The sequence below is a fragment of the Lipotes vexillifer genome, unplaced genomic scaffold (genome assembly GCF_000442215.2).
Source record: "Lipotes vexillifer unplaced genomic scaffold, Lipotes_vexillifer_v1.1 scaffold1233, whole genome shotgun sequence".
NCBI lineage: Eukaryota > Metazoa > Chordata > Mammalia > Artiodactyla > Lipotidae > Lipotes > Lipotes vexillifer.
In genome coordinates this window covers 1,778,939-1,799,683 of record NW_006782167.1, presented here as the reverse complement: position 1 = coordinate 1,799,683, position 20,745 = coordinate 1,778,939, and the positions used below count along the sequence as shown (strand labels likewise).

The window sequence follows — 20,745 nt, the reverse complement described above, 5'->3', positions numbered from 1 at the left end:
CGAACCCGCGTCCCCCGCATCGGCAGGCGGACTCTCAACCACTGCGCCACCGGGGAAGCCCTATTATAGCAGCTATTTTTTTTTAAATTTTATTGAAGTATAGTTGATTTACAATGTTGTGTTAATTCCTGTTGTGTAGCAAATATATACGTATATATTCAATATATGCTTTTTCTTCTTCTTTTCCATTATGGTTTATCCCAGGATACTGAACATAGTTCCCTGTGCTATACAGTAGGACCTTGTTCTTTATCCATCCTATATACACAAGTTTGCATCAACAGCAGCTATTTCTAACAAGAGAAAATATAGACAGTACCGGAATATACTAGGAACCTCAAGGAACCAGCATTCCGGGAAAAACATGGTAAACAAGATGGTCTGAGGAGTCTCCTGCTACAGCATGGAAACTGGATGAAGCACAAACACACTTCTGTCTCCAGATTTTTTTTTTTTCCAAGTAATAGAATTACTTGGAATTCTATTCCATCCCCCTTGGTCTCCCCCAAACAAACAAGCAAAAGTAGCTAGAAAATCTGAGCAGAGATGAATCAACAGCAAACACGGAGACAGCACTGAGTCCTGGTGACAAATGCAAATGCCACCACTGGAGATCTGGTCACCACTGTGAGGCCCCCCACCCCACCCAGAAAGTGAGGGGCTGGAACCAGGGGTTAACACATTCAGGGAAAGAACTTAGATAGCGGCTGGAGTGTCCCAACCTGTTAGCAACCCGTCTCACATCAGAGGAGAATGCAAATCTTCTTGGAGCAAAGCGCAAAGAGATACACTCAAAAACACAACAGATAAATCAAAATATAAACTAACCTACAGAAAGGAAAGAAAAAGAACACAAGGGACTTCCCTGGGTGACGCAGCGGTTAAGAATCCGCCTGCCAATGCAGGGGAAACAGGTTCGATCCCTGGTCTGGGAAGATTCCACATGCCATGGAGCAACTAAGCCTGTGTGCCACAACTACTGAGCCTGCACTCTAGAGCCCACCAGCCAGAACTACTGAAGCCCGCGTGCTACAACTACTGAAGCTCACATGCCCAGAGCCCGTGCTCCGCAACAAGAGAAGCCACAGCAATGAGAAGCCTGTGCGCCACAACGAAGAGTAGCCCCCGCTCACCGCAACTAGAGAAAGCCCGCGCGCAGCAACAAGGGCACAACACAGCCAAAAATAAATAAATAAATTTAATTAATTAATTTTAAAAAAGAACACAAAGCAAGAAAAAACAGAACAAACAAACATAAAACAAAAAATTAAAATGGCAGACTTAAGCATTAACATAGTCATAGTTATATTAAATGTAAATGGCCTAAATATGCCAATTAAGAGATAGACTGACAGAGTGAATTGAAAACATGCAATCTACGAGAATCTCATTTCAAATACGACATAGGCAGGCTGAAGGTAAAAGGGCAGGAAAAGATATCATGCAAACATTTATCAAAAGAAAGCAAAAGTGGCTATATTAATGTTAGATAAAGTAGATTCAGAATAAAGAAAATGACCAGAAACATAGAGGAGAGTATAATGATAAAAGGATCAATCCACCAAGAAGATGTAGCAACCTTAAATGTGTATGCACTAAACAAAGCTGCAAAAATATGTGAAGCAAAAACTGACAGAACTGAAAGGAAAAACAGACAAATCCACATAAAGACTTCAATATCCCCTCTCTCAACAACTGACAGACCAGCTAGGTAAAAAACAAATCAGCAAGAATAAGTAAGAACACAACAATTCAATTAACCAACAGAATTTAAATGACATTTATAGAACACTCCAATCAACATCTGCAGTAGACACATTCTTTTCCAGTACATACACCAAGATGGGCAACATCTGGGTCCATAAAATAACTAATTTGATGTTGTTGGTGGTGGTGGTTTTTTGCCGCATTGTGTGGCTTGCAGGATCTCAGTTCCCCAACCAGAGATCAAACCCGTGCCCCCTGCAGTGGAAACGCAGAGTCCTAACCACTGGACCGCCAGGGAATTCCCTAAAATAACTAATTTGAAAGAACTGAAATCATATACAGTGTATTCTCTTATCACTAACAGAAAGATAAGAAGAAAATATCCAAACACTCGGACACCAAACAGCATGCTTCTATTTACTATTTATTTATTCATTTAATTTATTTTTGGCTGCGCCAGGTCTTCGTCACAGCATGCGGGATCTTTCATTGTGGCTCTCGGGCTTCTCTCTAGTTGTGGCACACAGGTTTTCTCTCCTCTAGTTGAGGCACGCAAGCTCAGTAGTTGTGGTGCACATGGGCTTTGTTGCCGCATGGCATGTGGGATCTCAGTTCCCTGACCAAGGACCGAACCCACAGCCCCTGCATTGTCAGGCAGATTCTTTACCACTGGACAACCAGGCAAGTACCAAATGCTTCTAAATAATCCATAGAACAGAGGAAGTCTCAAGGGAAAAAAAAAAATGAACTGAACAAAAATGAAAATGCAATATATCAAAATGGTGGACACAGCCAAAGCAGTGCTGGGAGGAAATTTTATAGCACTAAAACCATGTATCAGAAAAGAGAAACATTTTCAAATGAGAATCTTAGCTCCTATTGTGGCAACCTATAAAAAGAAGACCAAGGGCTTCCCTGGCGGCGCAGTGGTTGAGAGTCCGCCTGCCGATGCAGGGGACACGGGTTCGTGCTCCCGTCTGGGAAGATCCCATGTGCTGCGGAGAGGCTGGGCCCGTGAGCCATGGCCGCTGAGCCTACACGTCCGGAGCCTGTCCTCCGCAACGGGAGAGGCCACAACAGTGAGAGGCCCGCGTACCGCAAAAAAAAAAAAAAAAAAAAAAAAAGAAGAAGACCAAGAATAAGCCCAAAGCAAGCACAAAGGGCATAATAAATTTAAAACAAAAATAAGAATGGAGAAAAGTAATAAGACAAAGAGCTGGTTCTTTGAGAAGATAAATACAATTGAAAAAACCTCTAGCACAATTGAAAAGAAGGAAAAAGAGGAGACAAATTACCAAGAATAGGAAAGAGGAAGTATCCCTACAAAATCCTGTAGATTTTTCAAAAGAACGTCTTTGAACAACTAATACACGTATGTACATTTGACAATTTACATGAAATGCACTACTGTACTTAAAAACCATAAATTACAATACACTCAATATGAAACAAATCATTGAAATCGCCCTGTAACTGTTAAGAAATTGAACCTGTACTATTAAAAGTCTCAAAAAAATATTCAGACCCAGAAGACTTCACAAGAGAATTTTACCAAATGTTTAAAGAAGAATTAGCCCCAATTCTACATAATCTCTTCCAGAATACAGAAGAGGAGGACGCACTTCCCAGTTCATTTTATGAAGCTAGCATTCCTTTGATACCAAAACCAGACAAAGAACAGTAACAAAGAAAGCTAACTATAGACCAATATTCCTCATGATATAGATGCAAACATCCTTAACAAAATATTACCAAATATAATTCAACAACCTATAAAAAGAATTTTTCACCATGACCAACTTAGGTTTAGTCCAGGGATACTATTCCAGGGGTTTTTTAATCAATCAATGTAATTTACCATATTAATAGATCAAAGAAGAAAAACTACATGATCATATTAATCGATGTAGAAAGAGGAGCTGACAAAATTCAACACCCATTCTTGGTGAAAACTCTCAGAACACACAGAAGAGATAGAAGAGAACTTCCTCAAATTGATAAATAACATCTGCAAAGAAACAAAACAAAACAAAACAAAACAAAAACCCTGTAATTAACATTATGCTTAATGGTGAAAGAGTAGATGCTTTCCCCACTAAGCCTGGGATCAAGGCAGATGTGTCTGTACTCAACATTCATTCAGCATAGTGCTGGAAGTTTGAATCAGTGCAATAAGGCAAGAAAAGGAAATAAAAAACATATAGATACGAAAGGAACAAATAAAAATGTCCCTATTTCCAGATGACATGCTTGTCTATGTAGAAAATGCCAAGGAATCTACCAAAAAAAAATTCCTAGAGCTAATAAATGAGTTCAGTAAGGTGGCAGGACATAAGGTAAACACAGAAAAATAAATTTTATTTCTATACACTAGTAATGAATACATTAATACTGAGACTAAAAATAAAATACTATTAACAACTGCTTTAAAAAATAAAATACTTAGGTATCAATTTATAAATATATGCAAAGAATGTGTCTGTTGAAAACCACAAAATTATAAAAGAAAGATCTAAATAAAGGGAGAAATACTGTGTCTGTGGATTGGAAGACTCAACCTAATAAAGATGTCAACACTCAGAAAATTAGTCATGATTAAATGTAATCCCAATCAAAATTTCAACAGGATTTGTTGTAGATACAAACTGATTCTAATATTGACATGAAACTGCAAAGGAAGTAGAAAACCTAAAACGATTTTTAGAAAGAATAAATTTGTAGTACTCACTACCCAGTTTTAAGACTTACTATAGGGGCTTCCCTGGTGGCGCGGTGGTTGAGAGTCGGCCTGCCGGTGCAGGGCACACGGGTTCGTGCCCCGGTCCGGGAAGATCCCACATGCTGCGGAGCGGCTGGGCCCATGAGCCATGGCCGCTGAGCCTGCGCGTCCGGAGCCTGTGCTCCGCAACGGGAGAGGCCACAACAGTGAGAGGCCCGCGTACCGCAAAAAAAAAAAAAAAAAAAAGAAAGACTTACTATAAAACTAAGTAATCAAAAGAATATGGTAGTGGGCTTCCCTGGTGGCGCAGCGGTTGAGAGTCCGCCTGCCAATGCAGGGGACACGGGTTCGTGCCCCGGTCCGGGAAGATCCCACATGCCGCGGAGCATCTGGGTCCGTGAGCTGTGGCCGCTGAGCCTGTGCGTCCGCCGCAACGGGAGAGGCCACAACAGTGAGAGGCCCGCGGACCGCCAAAAAAAAAAAAAAAAAAAAAAAAAAATATGGCAGTGAAAGGGCAGAAAAACAGATCAGTGGGACAGAATAAGGAAAATGGACCTAGACAGACGTAAGCAACTGATTTCTGACAAAGATGCAAAGGAGGAAGAAGAGTCTTTCTAACAAATTGTGCTGGTACAATTGGATATTCATATGCAAAACTATGAACCTTGACCCATGCTTCACATCATGTACAAAAATTCACACATAATCGTTCACGGACCTAAATACAAAACATGAGACTATAAAACATTTGAAGAAAACATGAGACAATATCTTTGACCTTCGGTGAGGCGATGAGTTCTTAGAAACAACATCAAAAGGATGATCCGCAAAACAAACCAAAAAAAGGGATACATTAGACTTCATCTAAATTAAAAGCTTCGGGACTTCCCTGGTGGCGCGGTGGTTAAGAATCCGCCTGCCAATGCAGGGGACATGGGTTCGAGCCCTGGTCCCAGAAGATCCCACATGCCGCGGAGCAACTAAGCCTGTGCGCCACAACTACTGAGCCTGTACTCTAGAGCTTGCAAGCCACAGCTACTGAGCTCGCGTGCCACAACTACTGAAGCCTGTGCGCCTAGAGCCTGTGCTCCACAACAAGAGAAGCCACGGCAATGAGAAGCCCGCACACACTGCAACAAAGAGTAGCCCCTGCTCGCCGCAACTAGAGAAAGCCCGCACACAGCAACGAAGACCCAACGCAGCCAAAAATAAAAATTACGTAAAAATTTAAAAAATAAAACAAAATAAAAAAGACTGACCCGAGGAAGGAGGCGGGCTAACAGGTGACGCTAATTTTAGGAAGCCTGGTATTTTGGGCCTCATCTTTGTAAATGAAAGAGCATTGTTCACTATCAAGACAATGAACACTACTATTTTCAGAGGATGAGTCATTCTACAGGATGATAGGCACCGTGTAGGTGACATCTGGGTACAAGTTATGTCTTTTCATTTTATTTTTTACACCAATAGACTAAAGCAAAGCAGAGCCTTGGCAAATGGATCTAAAAATTGTGCACTGTTCTCCTGACGGGCTTTAGAAGAACAATCACTGCCACCCGCAAAAATCTTGATTGTCAGCGGTGTCATACATTAGCTTGTCAGGTCACGGCAGCGTTTCCCAGAATGTGTTCCATGAAAAGATAGAGACTCATTAGACACCCTGAAGAAAAAGGTTCTGGGGACAAATAAGTTAGGAAACGCTGAAGGCTATATTCTCCATTAACAGAGTTTCATTAAAATATTAAACGCTCTGAGGAAGCCCTGCAGGAAATTGAAATGGCTTAATTTCGGCTAACTCGTCATTTCCCAAATCTATAAAAATATATTTCACATAACGCCAGTTAATGACCACAGCCTGAGTGCTGACTATAGTTTAGGAAACATGAAGGTAATATTCACTACAGGACATCTTGGAGACCTTCCCTGACATGCTACCTTGGAGTTCTGGCCTCATCACAGAAAGACACTTGGTTGGACTGAGAGCCAAACAGTGAGGACTCTCAGCTGTCATTAGAGAAGTCATGGGAGGAAACAGTGAGGCTGCCTTTAACGCAGAGACAGTCTCATTACAAAACATTGCAGACAATAAGTCACCAAGTTACAACACCCAAGAAGTTGTCCAATGCTCTCAATTTGTCTATCACTAATATTTTCAGCACCTGTTGCTCTTTCTATTTGCAGACTCTCGGGCTGGGTCCCATGGATGTCCCCGTCTCCAGCATCTTCCCGTTCATCATTCACACTGCCTTTAGATTATTCTTCCTAAAATGTCCCTTTTACCTAATGCCAAAGAGGTGCTCTGCTAAGTGCTTTACAAGCTTTATACCACTGTTTCAAAATGTACCTGAGACTTGTTTCAATCAGGTAGATCAGACATGCACACATGGAACTGTCATGAAGAAACTTACAGGTTCCTAGAATCAGGAGGCATGGCACACCATGCAGGGACACACAGGGATACACCAGGGCAGGTCAGGAGGCAGAGAGAGCTAGGGGACAGTGTGGGCAACCGTCTTTACTGTGGTTTCCACAAGAAGGATGGGTTGACAAAGCAAGCAAGCTGAGCAGGTTTAAAGTGGGATAATTTTAGTAATTTTGGTGGGCTCTGGGCTATGGGGGGAGCGTCCTAATAGTCCAGCACTTGGCCCTGGAGTGATTTAGGGGCAGGAGGATACTGTCTAGACTAAAGGAGCCTGAAAAGAGGTGGGTGGAGGTATGGATTCAGAATTGGTTGTTTGCATGTCAAAGATGTGCTTTCAGGCAAACTGTCTGCTCTTTCTAGGAATTAGCCAGGCCTCGGAGGTGCAGTCTCTCCCAAGTCAGTGAGGCTTCAGACGCCCGAGCATCTGGAATACAGAAAACGTAGTGAATACAATCACTCATTCCTTAAAAAAAAACCCTGGAAGGTGTTATTATCCCCATTTTTTTAAACAAGAAAGTGAGGTTACTCTGAATTAAGTCATCACCTTAGTGCAATATACCAAAATACAGTCCTGGAGCTACAAAATCAGCATCACTTTCAAACTTGTTAGAAATGTAAATTCTCCAGCCCCAACCAGACCTACTGAGTCAGAAATTCTGGGAGTGAGCTCCAAAATCTGTTTTAAGATGCCCTCCAGGTGACTCCAATGCGTGTTAAGAAACACTGGTGTGTATGGAATAAAATCTAAAAATCTCTGCTTTGGAAAATCCTACCGAGTCGACAAATTTCTCTCTTCAAGGTCCTCCAAACTGTCCCCACTGTTCTATGCCCAGGCATCTCCCGCTCTTCATTCTGGCCCCTTCCAAGAGAAGGAAGCTGTCAAGCTGCAGCAATCAGACCAGCAGCAGAATTTATCAGCAATAACTGATGCTAGACTATAACGGAGCAATTCCAGAGTTCTGAGTGAAAATTCATTTCAATCCAAAAAGAAAAAGAATTATGACAACTTATCAGTCAAGTATAGAGGCAAAATAAAATCATTTTTAGAAACAGAAAAGGACGTTACCTCTCTTTCTGAGAAAACTCCTTGAGGATGCACTCCAGAAAAAATAAGGATAAAACTTTAATCCAGTAAGAAATGACAGAAATAAACCTGAGACCAGCCAAGAGGAAATCCCAGGATGTCAGACCCGCAGGAGGCTCGGAGAGCAATAAATACAAATTGGAACTCAGCGGCATCTGAGATGAAGAGAGCAAACAGGATAATAGATGAAATGAGTAAGTTGGAAGGTATGAAGGCATATGATTCTCCCAACAGAAAAAAAACAAGATAATCCCAAAGAAATTCCAGGAAAAGTACCCAAGAAAGATAGGATTCAAATATGAATCAAAAAACAAACAAACAAATATGAATCAAAGTAAAGTGATGCATGATTGAATCATCTGTAGAATGTAAGGAAAGAGTATTTATCTAACCTTGGCACTAGGCAAAGTCTCCTTTATCTGCGTAGATATCTTTATGTTGGAACCACAGAGCATGAAATATTATTGACATATTACTTGGCTCTGCAATGAACGTTTAAGTAGCTATAAAAGAAGTACTTAGTTGACTGTTGAACTTTTAGACTCAACCCATGAACAAAACACAGAAGACGTAATTATGATGATTACAGGAGAGAATGAATGTAAATTTTATCAATCTTCAAGATGTGAAAAGGAGAAAGAGAAAAAAGAGAAAGAGAAAAAAGAGAAAGGAAAAATGGGAAAGAAAGGCAAGAAAGAGGGAGAAGCAAACAGTTGAGGGAGAGAGGTGAATAATGCTCACTAGAGCCAGCCAAGAGAAACCGTACCATCTGTGGCAACTGCAGAGAGGTTTAAACATAAGAAGTAAAATGCTCTTTGTTACAGCAATTGAAAAAATAGGTATGGAGGGGAAGGCAAGTGGTATAACAGAATCAAAACCCCATCTCCCCAACAGGAAGTAAACTGTGTGTTTGTGGGTATATGAGAGAGAACCAACAGGACAAGCATATTATTTAAAGATGGGGAGCTAAATTACAGAGGAATTGAATACAGAAGTCATTAAAAGTAATTGTCTCCAGAGAGCAGGGCTGGGAGAGGAATCAGGATAAGGCGGCTGATACCTTTTCATTATAAGTCCTTCTCTACAACTTGATTTTTTTTAAAAACCACATCCACCTATTATTTTGATTTTTAAGGGACAAGGTTGCCCAAGGCATGGAAGATAGGTGTGCTCACCACAGCTGTTGGAAGCATGAAATGGTACAATCTTTCTTGAAGGCAATTTGGCAGTATATTTTAAAAGCCTGAAAATATAGAAAACGTTTCTCAAAGTAACTTAAATGGAGGAACTCATCCTGAAGAAATAACTGAGGATGCAGATAAAGATTTAACTGTAAGAAAGGTCATCAGAGCATTGCCCTATGGAGGTCTACGTTTATACTTAATCTTTTGTTTCCAGCCCTTCAGTATATGGATATATTGGAAAAAATCCAAAGGTCTTCCCTCAAATCCAAAGGGACTGTTCAAATGGATGGACTTTCATGTAAGTATTAAAAATGATGACATATATTTGACATGTTAAGGTATTGATAAATTAAGCGAGAAGGAACAAGCTATAAACCAGTACGCACAGTAAAAAACATACATACATGGATACTCAGAAGCAAAAAAAATATGCTAAGGTATACGTCAAAGTGTTGTCAGCCCTCTGTTCTTCCCTTGTGTTGAATGTTCTAATTCTTCTATTGATACAAGAGACAGTATAAGTATTGTAAAATGTATTGCAAAGGTGGTTACCAGGGGTTGGTGGGGAATTACTGTTTCATGGGTACAGTTTCAGCTTTGCAAGGTGAGGAATTCTATGGATGGATGGTGGTGATGGTAGCACACAAATGTGAATGTGATTAATGCCACTGAATTGCATACGTAAAAATGGTTAAGATGGTAGATTTATGTTGTATTTTTACATTTAAAAAACAAAAATAAATTTAAAAAATCTTTAAGGCAGTGAAAATATGTGGTGTGATACTATAATGATGGATATGTTTATATATACATTTGTCCAAATCCACAGAATGGACAGCACCAAGAGGGAACCCGAGGTAAACTATGAAATTTGGGTGATTATGATGTGTCAGTGTAGGTTCATCCTTGGTAACAAATGTAACACTCTGGTGAGTGATGTTGATAATGAGGGAGAATATCCATGTGTAGGGGGGAGGGGGTTTATGGGAAATCTCTACCTTTCTCTCAATTTTGTTGTAAACCTAAAACTGCTCTAAAAACAAAGTCTTTAAAAAACAAAGTGATTGTATTACAAAATAATGTAAACTGGAATATTTTATGTCACCTGTGATAAATCTATGAACACAGCAAGTTATAAACACCATATTTTAATATTGTGAAGGTTAACCAAATGAGTACATTTCTAAGAGGAGTTTTAAAGGTATCGCAAAGATTTTAGATTCTCTCCCATGTTACTTTTTCCCTAGTCCCCAAACAGGAATATTCTTGCTGGTTCCAAAATATCCAGGCATTATTTTTTAATCTCTCATCCAAACCCTACCAATTCCTCATTGCTTCCTTTGCATCTTTGCAACAGTATCAATCGTTTCCGAGGACGCTGTCGAGCCCCACGGTTAATTAGTACTCCCCTCTCGAAAATAAGATGTTTAAATCTCAAGTGTCTTGATACTTATTATACTAAATCTTTAAATATGTATTTCTCGCGCCCTCCAAATAATTTTATGCTGGTTTAAGAATATATACTTTAAAAATAATGCATAGATGTGCATAAGACTATACATATTAATGATTATTCATAATATTTAAATTAGTAATGTTAATTATATAATATTCTTATGCATTTTTATGTATTATTTTAAATGTCTTTTTGTTTTTAATTTCTCACCATTTTTCGAACATGGACCAGGGTTGTGAAGAATGGGCTTTCCCCATGATTTTGGAAGTGATTTTAGGATGCAAGTATAGTGGTCTTGGTGATATCTGATCTCTGGAGTTGTTATGGGCTAAATGATGTTCCCCCCAAAACTCCTATGTGGAAATCCTAACCTCCCTTACCCTAGTATGTGACTGTACTTAGAGACAGGGCCTTTAGAGAGGTGATAAGGTTAAAATGAGGTCATTAGGGTGGGCCCTTATCCAGTATGACTGGTGACCTCATAAGAAGAGAAGATCAAGACCAGACACAGAGTTCCAGCCAAGCCCAGCCCAGACCAACTGATTCCTAACTGGTCTGCAGACAGGGATTGAACCCTGGTCCATCACAACGACCCAGCAGAGAGGCCAGTCTGGATCAGCTGAGCCCCATGTAGATGTGTGAGCTGTGTCAGTGCTCTTTGCCGAGTGGATGAAAGGCTCTTGCTGCTCCAGCCAGGAGTCAGGACTCAGCCTCTGAGGTGGGAGAGCCAACTTCAGAACACTCGTCAAGAAGAGACCTCCCAGCCCCACATAATATCAAACGGCGAAAATCTCCCAGAGATCTCCATCTCAACACCAGCACCCAGCTTCGCTCAACAACCAGCAAGCTACAGTGCTGGACAACCTATGCCAACCATATAGCAAAACAGGAACACAACCCCACCCACTAGCAGAGAGGCTGCCTAAAATCATAATAAGTCCACAGACACCCCAAAACACACCACCAGACGTGGACCTGCCCACTAGAGAGACAAGATCTAGCCTCATACACCACAACACAGCCACTAGTCCCCTCCACCAGGAAGCCTACACAACCCACTGAACCAACCTTAGCCACTGGAGACAGACATCAAAAACAACGGGAGCTACGAACTTGCAGCCTGCAAAAAGGTGAACCCAATCACAGTAAGATAAGCAAAATGAGAAGACAGAAAAACACACAGCAGATGAAGGAGCAAGATAAAAACCCACCAGACCTAACAAATGAAGAGGAAATAGGCAGTCTACCTGAAAAAGAGTTCAGAATAATGATAGTAAAGATGATCCAAAATCTTGGAAATAGAATGGACAAAATGCAAGAAGCAGTTAACAAGGACCTAGAAGAAATAAAGATGAAACAGACAATGATGAACAACACAATAAATGAAATGAAAAATACTCTAGATGGGATCAATAGCAGAATAAATGAGGCAGAAGAACGGATAAGTGACCTGGAAGATAAAATAGTGGAAATAACTACTGCAGAGCAGAATAAAGAAAAAAGAATGAAAAGAACTGAGGACAGTCTCAGAGACCTCTGGGACAACATTAAACGCACCAACATTCGAATTATAGGGGTTCCAGAAGAAGAAGAGAAAAAGAAAGGGACTGAGAAAATATTTGAAGAGATTATAGTTGAAAACTTCCCTAATATGGGAAAGGAAATCGTTAATCAAGTCCAGGAAGCACAGAGAGTCCCATACAGGATAAATTCAAGGAGAAATACGCCAAGACACATATTAATCAAACTGTCAAAAACTAAATACAAAGAAAGCATATTAAAAGCAGCAAGGGAAAAACAACAAATAACACACAAGGGAATCCCCATAAGGTTAACAGCTGATCTCTCAGCAGAAACTCTACAAGCCAGAAGGGAGTGGCAGGACATACTGAAAGTGATGAAGGAGAAAAACCTGCAACCAAGATTACTCTACCCAGCAAGGATCTCATTCAGATTTGATGGAGAAATTAAAACCTTTACAGACAAGCAAAAGCTGAGAGAGTTCAGCGAACCTCAGGTCCTGAATTATGAGCACTTACTTTTCTTCCTAGATATCCAGCTTGAGTTTAGTTTCATCAGCTACAGACTCAGCCTCTTCTCTACTTAATACCAAGCTCCATTGTAGCAGGAGGTATTTTCCAAAGATAAGTCACAACAGTAGCTCCTGTCCCACGTGCATTTCTAGATCCTTGCCACTCTTGCATCGGTAGGTGGAGTTTATGACCCTTAGCCTTGAACCTGAGTGGGCCTTTGTTACTGCTTCAGCCGACAGAGTGTGGGAGAAGCGAAGCTCTGAGACTTCAGAGGCCAAGTCATACAAATGTAATGTACTCTTGCCTTACTCTCTTGGGACACTTGTTCTGGGAACCCAGCTATCATGCTGTGAGGAAGTTCGAGCAGCCCATGGAGAAGAACCATGATTCCCAGCCCACAGCCCCAGCTCAGCTTCCAGCCAACACCCAGTACCAACTTGCCAGTCATGTGAGAGAGCCATCTTGAAAGTCAATCCTTGTGGTGGGGAGCATCTAAGATGGAACCCGGCAGTGGTATTCTTACCCATGTGTCAACTCCTCCCCCTTAATGTAGACGAGACCGAGCACCTAGCTTCCATTCCAGCAGAAGCGATAGGATGGCACTCCCAAGATTAGATTATAAAAAGACTGTGGCTTCTGTCTTGGATACTCTCCCACACTCTCTCTTTCTTGCATTCCTTGCCCTGGGGGAAGCCAGCTGCCATGTTTTGAGGCAGTCCTGTAGAAAGACCCATGTGGTGAGAGACTAAGACCTGATGTCAGCCACGTGAGTGAGCTTGGAAACAGATTCCTCACCAGCCAGGCCTTCGGAAGAGAACCCAAATGCAGCCAGCAGCTTGACTGCAATCTCATGAGGCACCTGAAGCCAGAGGCACCCGGCTAAAGGAGGCACCCGGCTAGACTTCGCCCAGATTTTTGACCCACAGAAACTATGTGAGGTTATACATGTCTTCTCCCTTTAAAAAATTTATTTCTTTTTAATTTATTTCTTTTTGGCGGTGTTGGGTCTTCGTTGCTGCACGCGGCTTTCTCTAGTTGCGTCCAGCAGGGGCTACTCTTCATTGAGGTGCGCGGGCCTCTCACTGCAATGGCTTCTCCTGTTGAGGAGCATGTGCTCTAGGTGCACGGGCTTCAGTAGTTGTGGCTCGCAGGCTCTAGAGCGCAGGCTCAGTAGTTGTGGCGCACGGGCTTAGCTGCTCCGTGGCATGTGGGATCTTCCCAGACCAGGGCTCGAACCCGTGTCCCCTGCATTGGCAAGCGGATTCTTAACCACTGCGCCACCTGGGAAGCCCCTATACATGTCTTCTTAAGCTACTAAATGTTGGGGTAAACTGTTAGGCAGCAAGAGATAACTAATACTACACCCTAATCGGGTCAGCCCAGCTGGCGCTGCATGGAGGAGAGACAAGGTGTCCCCACCGAGCCCTGCCCAAATTACAGAATTGTGAGTAAAATAAGTGATTGCTGGGTTTTTAACCCACTAGGTTTATGGAGTCGTTCGTTATGAGACTATGGTGAACATTTTCTCATTGAGAGTTATATGACAGGTGTCAGGGAAACAAAGCAACAAACAAACCAGGCCTAAACATTCATCTACTGTAGCCTAGTGTATTCGTTTGCTGAGGCTGCCAGAACAAGGGCCACAGACTGGGTGGCTTAAACAATAGAAGTTTATTGTCTCACTGTTCTAAAATCTAAAAGTCCAAGATCAAGGTGTCGGGGCAAGGTTAGTGTCTTCTGAGGCCTCTCTCTCTGGCTTACAGATGGCTGCCTTCTCCCTGTGTCCTCACATGGTCTTCCCTCTGTGCCTGTGTGTCCAAATTTCCTCCTCTTATAAGGACACCAGTCATGGTGGATTAGGGCCCATTCTAATGGCTTCATTTTAACTTAATCACCTTTTAAAGACCCTATCTCCAAATACAGTCACATTCTGAGGTCATAGGGGTTAGGGCTTCAACACAGGAATTTTTGGAGGGCACAGTTCAGCCCATGAGACCCAGTCAACCCAGTTCTTTTAGAAGGTCCTCAAAGAACTGATTTTTCAAGAGATAAAATGTGTCCTTCTCGCTTCTTGCTGAAGCATTTCACAATGGGACAATTGTGATAATCTTCCCAAAGTTCTTTTTTTTTTTTTAAATTCCTTTGAAAATTCTTTTGCCCTTAGGAAAGCAATACCTGGTAATACTGCTGTTAGTAATTCCTTCTGCCTCTCTCCCTACAGGTTTCTGGGCTTCACCATGGCAGGTCCAGAGCCCTCAGTGGACAGAGGCCCACGGCAGTCACAGAACCTATAGCAAAGGCTCAGGCAGACACAGGCCCCTGGTGGATGCAGGCCTGTGGCAGACGCAGGCCCACGGAGGTCACAAAACTTTGAGCAGACACAGGCCTTTGGCAGTCACTCGGCCCAGCGTCCGGGCAAACACTGACTCCAGGGGTAAAACACTGGGCCCACCGTACTAGTTTCGTGGTGGGTCTAGTGAGGCCAGAGGAACTGATTCCTGGCCTCCACTTAAGCACTTGCCGAGGATTAATGACCACAGGAGGGCTGCTGGCCTGGGGCAAAGCAGAAAGCTGTGACCCTCAGCTCAGCATTAACTCCATCGTTATTAGGCCAGACACTTCTCCCCAGGTTGTTTTCTGTTTTCCTACAAAATGGAGGGTGCGAAAGAGGCAAGTTTTTCCACTGTGGGGCATTATAATGCTACAGCAGAGCTCTGCTGCTCTGGGCGAGGGATGCTGTGATAAAAACCGTGAGGCTGGGGCTTCCCTGGTGGCGCAGTGGTTGAGAGTCCGCCTGCCGATGCAGTGGGACACGGGTTCGTGCCCCGGTCCGGGAAGATCCCACATGCCGCGGAGCAGCTGGGCCCGTGAGCCATGGCCGCTGAGCCTGCGCGTCCCGAGCCTCTGCTCCGCAACGGGAGAGGCCACAACAGGGAGAGGCCCGCGTAACGCAAAAAAAAAAAAGACTCCTTATCAAATTATCATCAAAACATCATTGGGAGGCATGGGTGGCCGGAGTTCCTTCATAAAATGAAGTTTTATACCAGCTGCTAATAAAATAAAAATTTCTCCACATCAGTATTTACTTAGCTGTGACAACCTGTTGTCTCTCCAGTATACGACAAATTCTATAAGCGCAAAGTCAATGTCATAATAATCTTTAAATACTCCACAGCACTACGTGCATAACCCACAATACCTTGCTTCTTGCAGATGAATGCTTTCAGATAAATAAATGAATGATTTGATAAATTAATAATTAATAAATGAATGGAAGTATGGCCTTTATGTGGCTCATAAAAGATATGAATAGAATTAATTTGAAGAATGCTCTATTTTATTAAAATGAGAAGACTAGTTTTCACAACTGCATGTCCTGTTTCCCACTTTTCTCCTTAGGTCCACAATATCTCATTCTCTTAATGGAGAGTTTTGTTGTGGTTTTCAGTTTTAAAAAGAAAGAAATCCACCTTTAGTTTCAAGTTTCTTTTTCGTTTGCTTGTTTTGTCTTGTTTTTGTCTCTCATTTACTCTGAACCAGCCTCTCTCAAAATCTCATAGAATATAAAAAAAAAAAACAAAGAAAAAATAAAATTTGTAGCACTACCTAAATCTAATGCAACAGGATAAAGAGTAGAATTTCTCAATTGTCCTAGAGTTTGTCACTGAGACATAAAATTGAAAAGCAAATGAATCACGTACCCTGTTTTAAAGACAGAAAAGGCCAGGAAGTCCATACCAGTTGTCAGAAGTGCAACAAGTTTCTTTAGCTATAAAATGTACCTTTTAAAATCACAACTTATGTACAGCCAAGGAAACCATTAACAAAACAAAAAGACAACCTACGGAATGGGAGAAAATATTTGCAAACAGTGAGCGCAACAAGGGGTTAATATCCAAAATATATAAACAGCTCATACAACTCAATATCAAAACAAACTACTCATAAAAAAAAAAAAAAATGGGCAGAAAACCTAAATAGACATTTCTCCAAAGAAGACATACAGATGGCCAAGAGGCACATGAAAAGACGTCCAACATCACTAATTATTAGAGAAATGCAAATCAAAACTACAATGAGATATCATCTCACACCAGTCAAAATGGCTATCATCAAAAAGAGATATGGGAACATATATATATGTATAACTGACTCACTCTGTTATAAAGCAGAAACTAACACACCATTGTAAAGCAATTATACCCCAATAAAGATGTTAAAAAAAAAAAAAAAAAAAAAAAAAGACCAGACACAAAGAGACGACCATGTGAGGACACAGGTAGAAGACAGCCGTCTGCAAGCCAAAGAGAGAGGCCTCAGAAGGAACCAACCCCGTGGTCACCTTGATCTCAGACTTCCAGCCTCTGAAATTATGAGAAAATAAATTTCCATTGTTAAGCCCCCCCGGGTGGTGGCACTTTGTTTGGCGGCCTCTGCAGACCCACCCGTGAGTGCATTCTGCATTTTCCACCTCCACTCCCTCGTGGTCGCTTGTGAAATCTGAGCGCTGTGGACCTTTGTGGTTTTAAGGATGGATTATAGCATGATCCCGGGGCCACAGAACAGAGTAAAAAGCACTGCACGACTATCACATTGTCCTCTGCTCATGATTTGGGGTCCGTGTTTGTCAGAGACCAGGGTCTGGTGACCAACAGGACAGGACCTGATGTGTTTCCTGAAAGTGAAGGGATTAAACGGCTCAGGATGAACAGATTCCAAGCCATCCTTGGGAGCAATTTTCACGGTATCTGTCATTGCAGAAGGGTTCTCTGGGGTGGAGTTTAAGTGTGATTCTCTCTGAAGTTAAGGCCTGGACTCAATGACTTGCCAAGGTCCTCTTCTGGTCTATGGTTTGGGCACAGTTTTAAAAATAAACCTGTGATCCCAGACCAACGGAAAGTGGCTTGGAAGTACAGGTCTCTGAGGGGCAAGTCTGTGACACTGAACATGACAGAATACCCTGGTGCCCAGCTCCAGTGTGACTTGCAGGGTTTACACGGGGAGGCTGGCCCCAGGGTCCAGCGGGCAGGATTTTGGACACAATTCACTATGGCGAAAGGGCCAGGACCACAAACGTGGGCTTACTCGTTACTAGCCTCCTGCCCCTGGCAGTCCTGGCAGGACAGGGCTCAGAGATACCAACAAAATGTTACCTTGCTAAGATAGGTGTTATTCCAGAAGTGTCCCCATCCAGACAAAACACTGACATCAGGGCTTCTGGCCTCTCTTTTGGTGTCCTCTACTCCCCAGGCACCCCCTCTCCACCATTCTCTCAGTTCTGTCTTAGAACTGTTACCTGTCATACTCCCTAGTGGGCGAGAGGAACATATTTTAGACCCCGTCCCCACACTCTTCCTCAAGTGCGGCTCAATTCATCTCCAAGCCACACCGGGAAGGCTCCCAGCTAGGGATGCGGCCATAAAACGCGGTCCAGGCTGATGCTGTGGGCTGTGGAAACAAGGGGGTTCTGATGATGCTGTCAAGGTTAGGGTTTGGGAGGAAAACTTTTCCAAGCAAAGTAGTCCAAACCTCAGTTTGTCTGGCATCAAAACTATCACGGCAAACGATGAAATGCAGGTGTTACAAATAGCTTTCTCCCAGTGGTAGGGCAAGAGCCCAGGAGAGGAGAATCCCGACCTGATTTATAAAGGAACTTCCTTCCCCTGAAATCATAACTGAACCTAATCTCCTCTATTGACACATCAGTAGAAGATGATTATGTCCCCCACCAAGCTGTTTCGCCCCTGATCCACGAGAAGAAACACTCAGAACATGTTTATTTTTCCGATGACCCTCTCCCACCGCCAACTCTCATCCCCACTCCTGAGTTTGGTCGCCATTTGACTTGAGGCTATTATTAGCTTTTTCCTCTAGAGCTTGTCTGTTTTGTTGCAATCATCACTACGTAGCATACACAACAGATTGCTGGCAAAAAAATCGTCTCATCTGTTTGGGCTAAACTACCTATTGGTCGCAGGATTCACTGCTCACTACTCTTTTCTGTCCTAGTTTCTGGAGCTCCCCATCAGACTGGCCTTTTTGCCAGTTTTCTCCTGCTAAATTACACAAATACGTAAATAAATAAACAAACTCTGAGGCCTCCATGCCCTTAAAAAGTGATGTTACATGAGTAATAAACAGATGTGATAGGAGTGTAACTCCAAAGCCTTTATGTGTTAACCTTACAAATTGGGTAACCGGGTTTGATGTAGGATTTTTGATAATAACCTTTTTGTCCATAAGTCTATAGATATTGTTTAACGGTATTCTTCCTTCTAGAGCTGCTGCTAAGAAGTCTGATATTAGTCCAGTTCTTCTGGTTCTGTCTGTCCAGATGTGCAAAATTTCTCTTTATCTGTAAAATTCTAGAATTTCACCAGGAAACGTCTATACACATAGCTTGAAACATTCATCCACCCTCTGCCTGACTTGTCCACTCAGAGAACTCTCCTTCTGCTTTTACTTAACAGTTGCTCTTCTGTCTGGTTCTTTTTCTCCCCCAGGTTCATGTTACGTCTCTTGAATCTGACCTCCAAGTTTCTTATCGTTTCCCTCACGCTTTTCACCTCTAAATGCCTCTGCTCTGTGGCCTGAGAAATCTGTCTCTCTTGATCTTCTAGAATACAGAGTCATTATGTTCTTAGCAGTGACTATTTTTTACATACATCTGGAAAATGGTTCCTTATAATGTGGAAACAACGTTTTCAGTTCCATGAAGTCTTTTATTTGTCTATTTTATTGACTACACTGGTATTTTCTTGAGAGTTCACTGCATTTTGCTAAGGTCCTCTTCCATCTCTTTCTTCACCTCTCCCTCGACAGCAGCTATTTCTTCTAGTTTCGAGTTTGCGCTCCTAACTTCCTGTTACCATGACCTTGGAAGTGAGCTGCGATGGTTCCCCGCCTACTCACAGGTACGTGTCCCTCAGCACCTGCACAGGTTAGGCTACTGGTGTTGAGTCAGTAGGACAAAAGCAGATGGGGGGAGATACAGCTCCCTGCAGGCTGGTGTTGAAGGGTTAGAGGAGGTACCACAATGGTACTGGATGGCAATGCTCATCGTTTCCGAATCACAGAGTTAAGTGGTAGTTCAGCCTCCCAAGTCAAGTCCTCGCTGCACCTTTTGCGGTCAAAAGTATCAAATAGGAAACTCAAATCAAAACTACAATGATGTACCACCTCACCCAAGTCCGAAGAGCCATCATTCAAAAGTCTACAAACAACAAATGCTGGAGAGGGTGTGGAGAAAAGCAAACCCTCCTACACTGTCGGTGGGAATTTAAGTTGGTGCAGCCACTATGGAGAACAGTAAGGAGGTTCCTCAGAAAACTAAAAATAGAATGACCATACAATCCAGCAATGCCACTGCTGGGCATATATCCAGACAAAACTATAATTCAAAAAGAAACATGCACTCCCTATGTTCATAGCACCACTATTCACAATAGCCAAGACATGGAAACAACCTAGATGTCCATCAACAGATGAATGGATAAAGAAGATGTGGTGCATATATATAATGGAATACTACTTGGCCATAAAAAAGAATTAAATAAGGCCATTTGCAGCATCAGGGAATGCAACCAGAGATGATCATACTAAGTGAAATAAGTCAGAGAGAAAGAAATACCATAAGATATCACTTACATGTGGAATCTAAAATACGACACAAATAAACCTAACTATGAAACAGAATCACGGACATAGAGAACAGACTGGTGGTTGCCAAGGGGAAGGGGGGGGTTGGGGGATGGATGGAGTGGGAGGTTGGGGTCAGCACATGCAAACTAGTATATACAGTATGGATAGACAACAAGGTCCTACTGTATAGCACGGGGAATCATATTCAATATCCTATGATAAACCATAATGGAAAAGAATATTTTAAAATGTATATACATGTAAACTGAATCACTTTGTTGTACAGCAGTAATTAACACAGCATTGTAAACCAACTATACCTCAGGTAAAAAAAAATTTTTTTTTTAAAGTATCAAATAGCTCCCGCAAGACAAACAAGTGCTTACACTAAGGACTGAGGAGGGATCAGCCTGCACCACTCTGGCCTCTCAATTCACAGCAGTTCCCCCCCCCCCCAAAAAAAAAACCCCCCCAAATCCACCAAAAAAAAATGACACCA

At 42.2% G+C, this 20,745-nt stretch overlaps 1 protein-coding gene across 2 annotated transcripts in view; it reads right to left on the bottom strand.

The window, feature by feature from the left end:
• The window catches only part of ARHGAP44 (Rho GTPase activating protein 44), a 151,406-nt gene that overhangs the window by 71,941 nt on the left and 58,720 nt on the right, over nt 1–20,745 (bottom strand). The window lies entirely within an intron of this gene.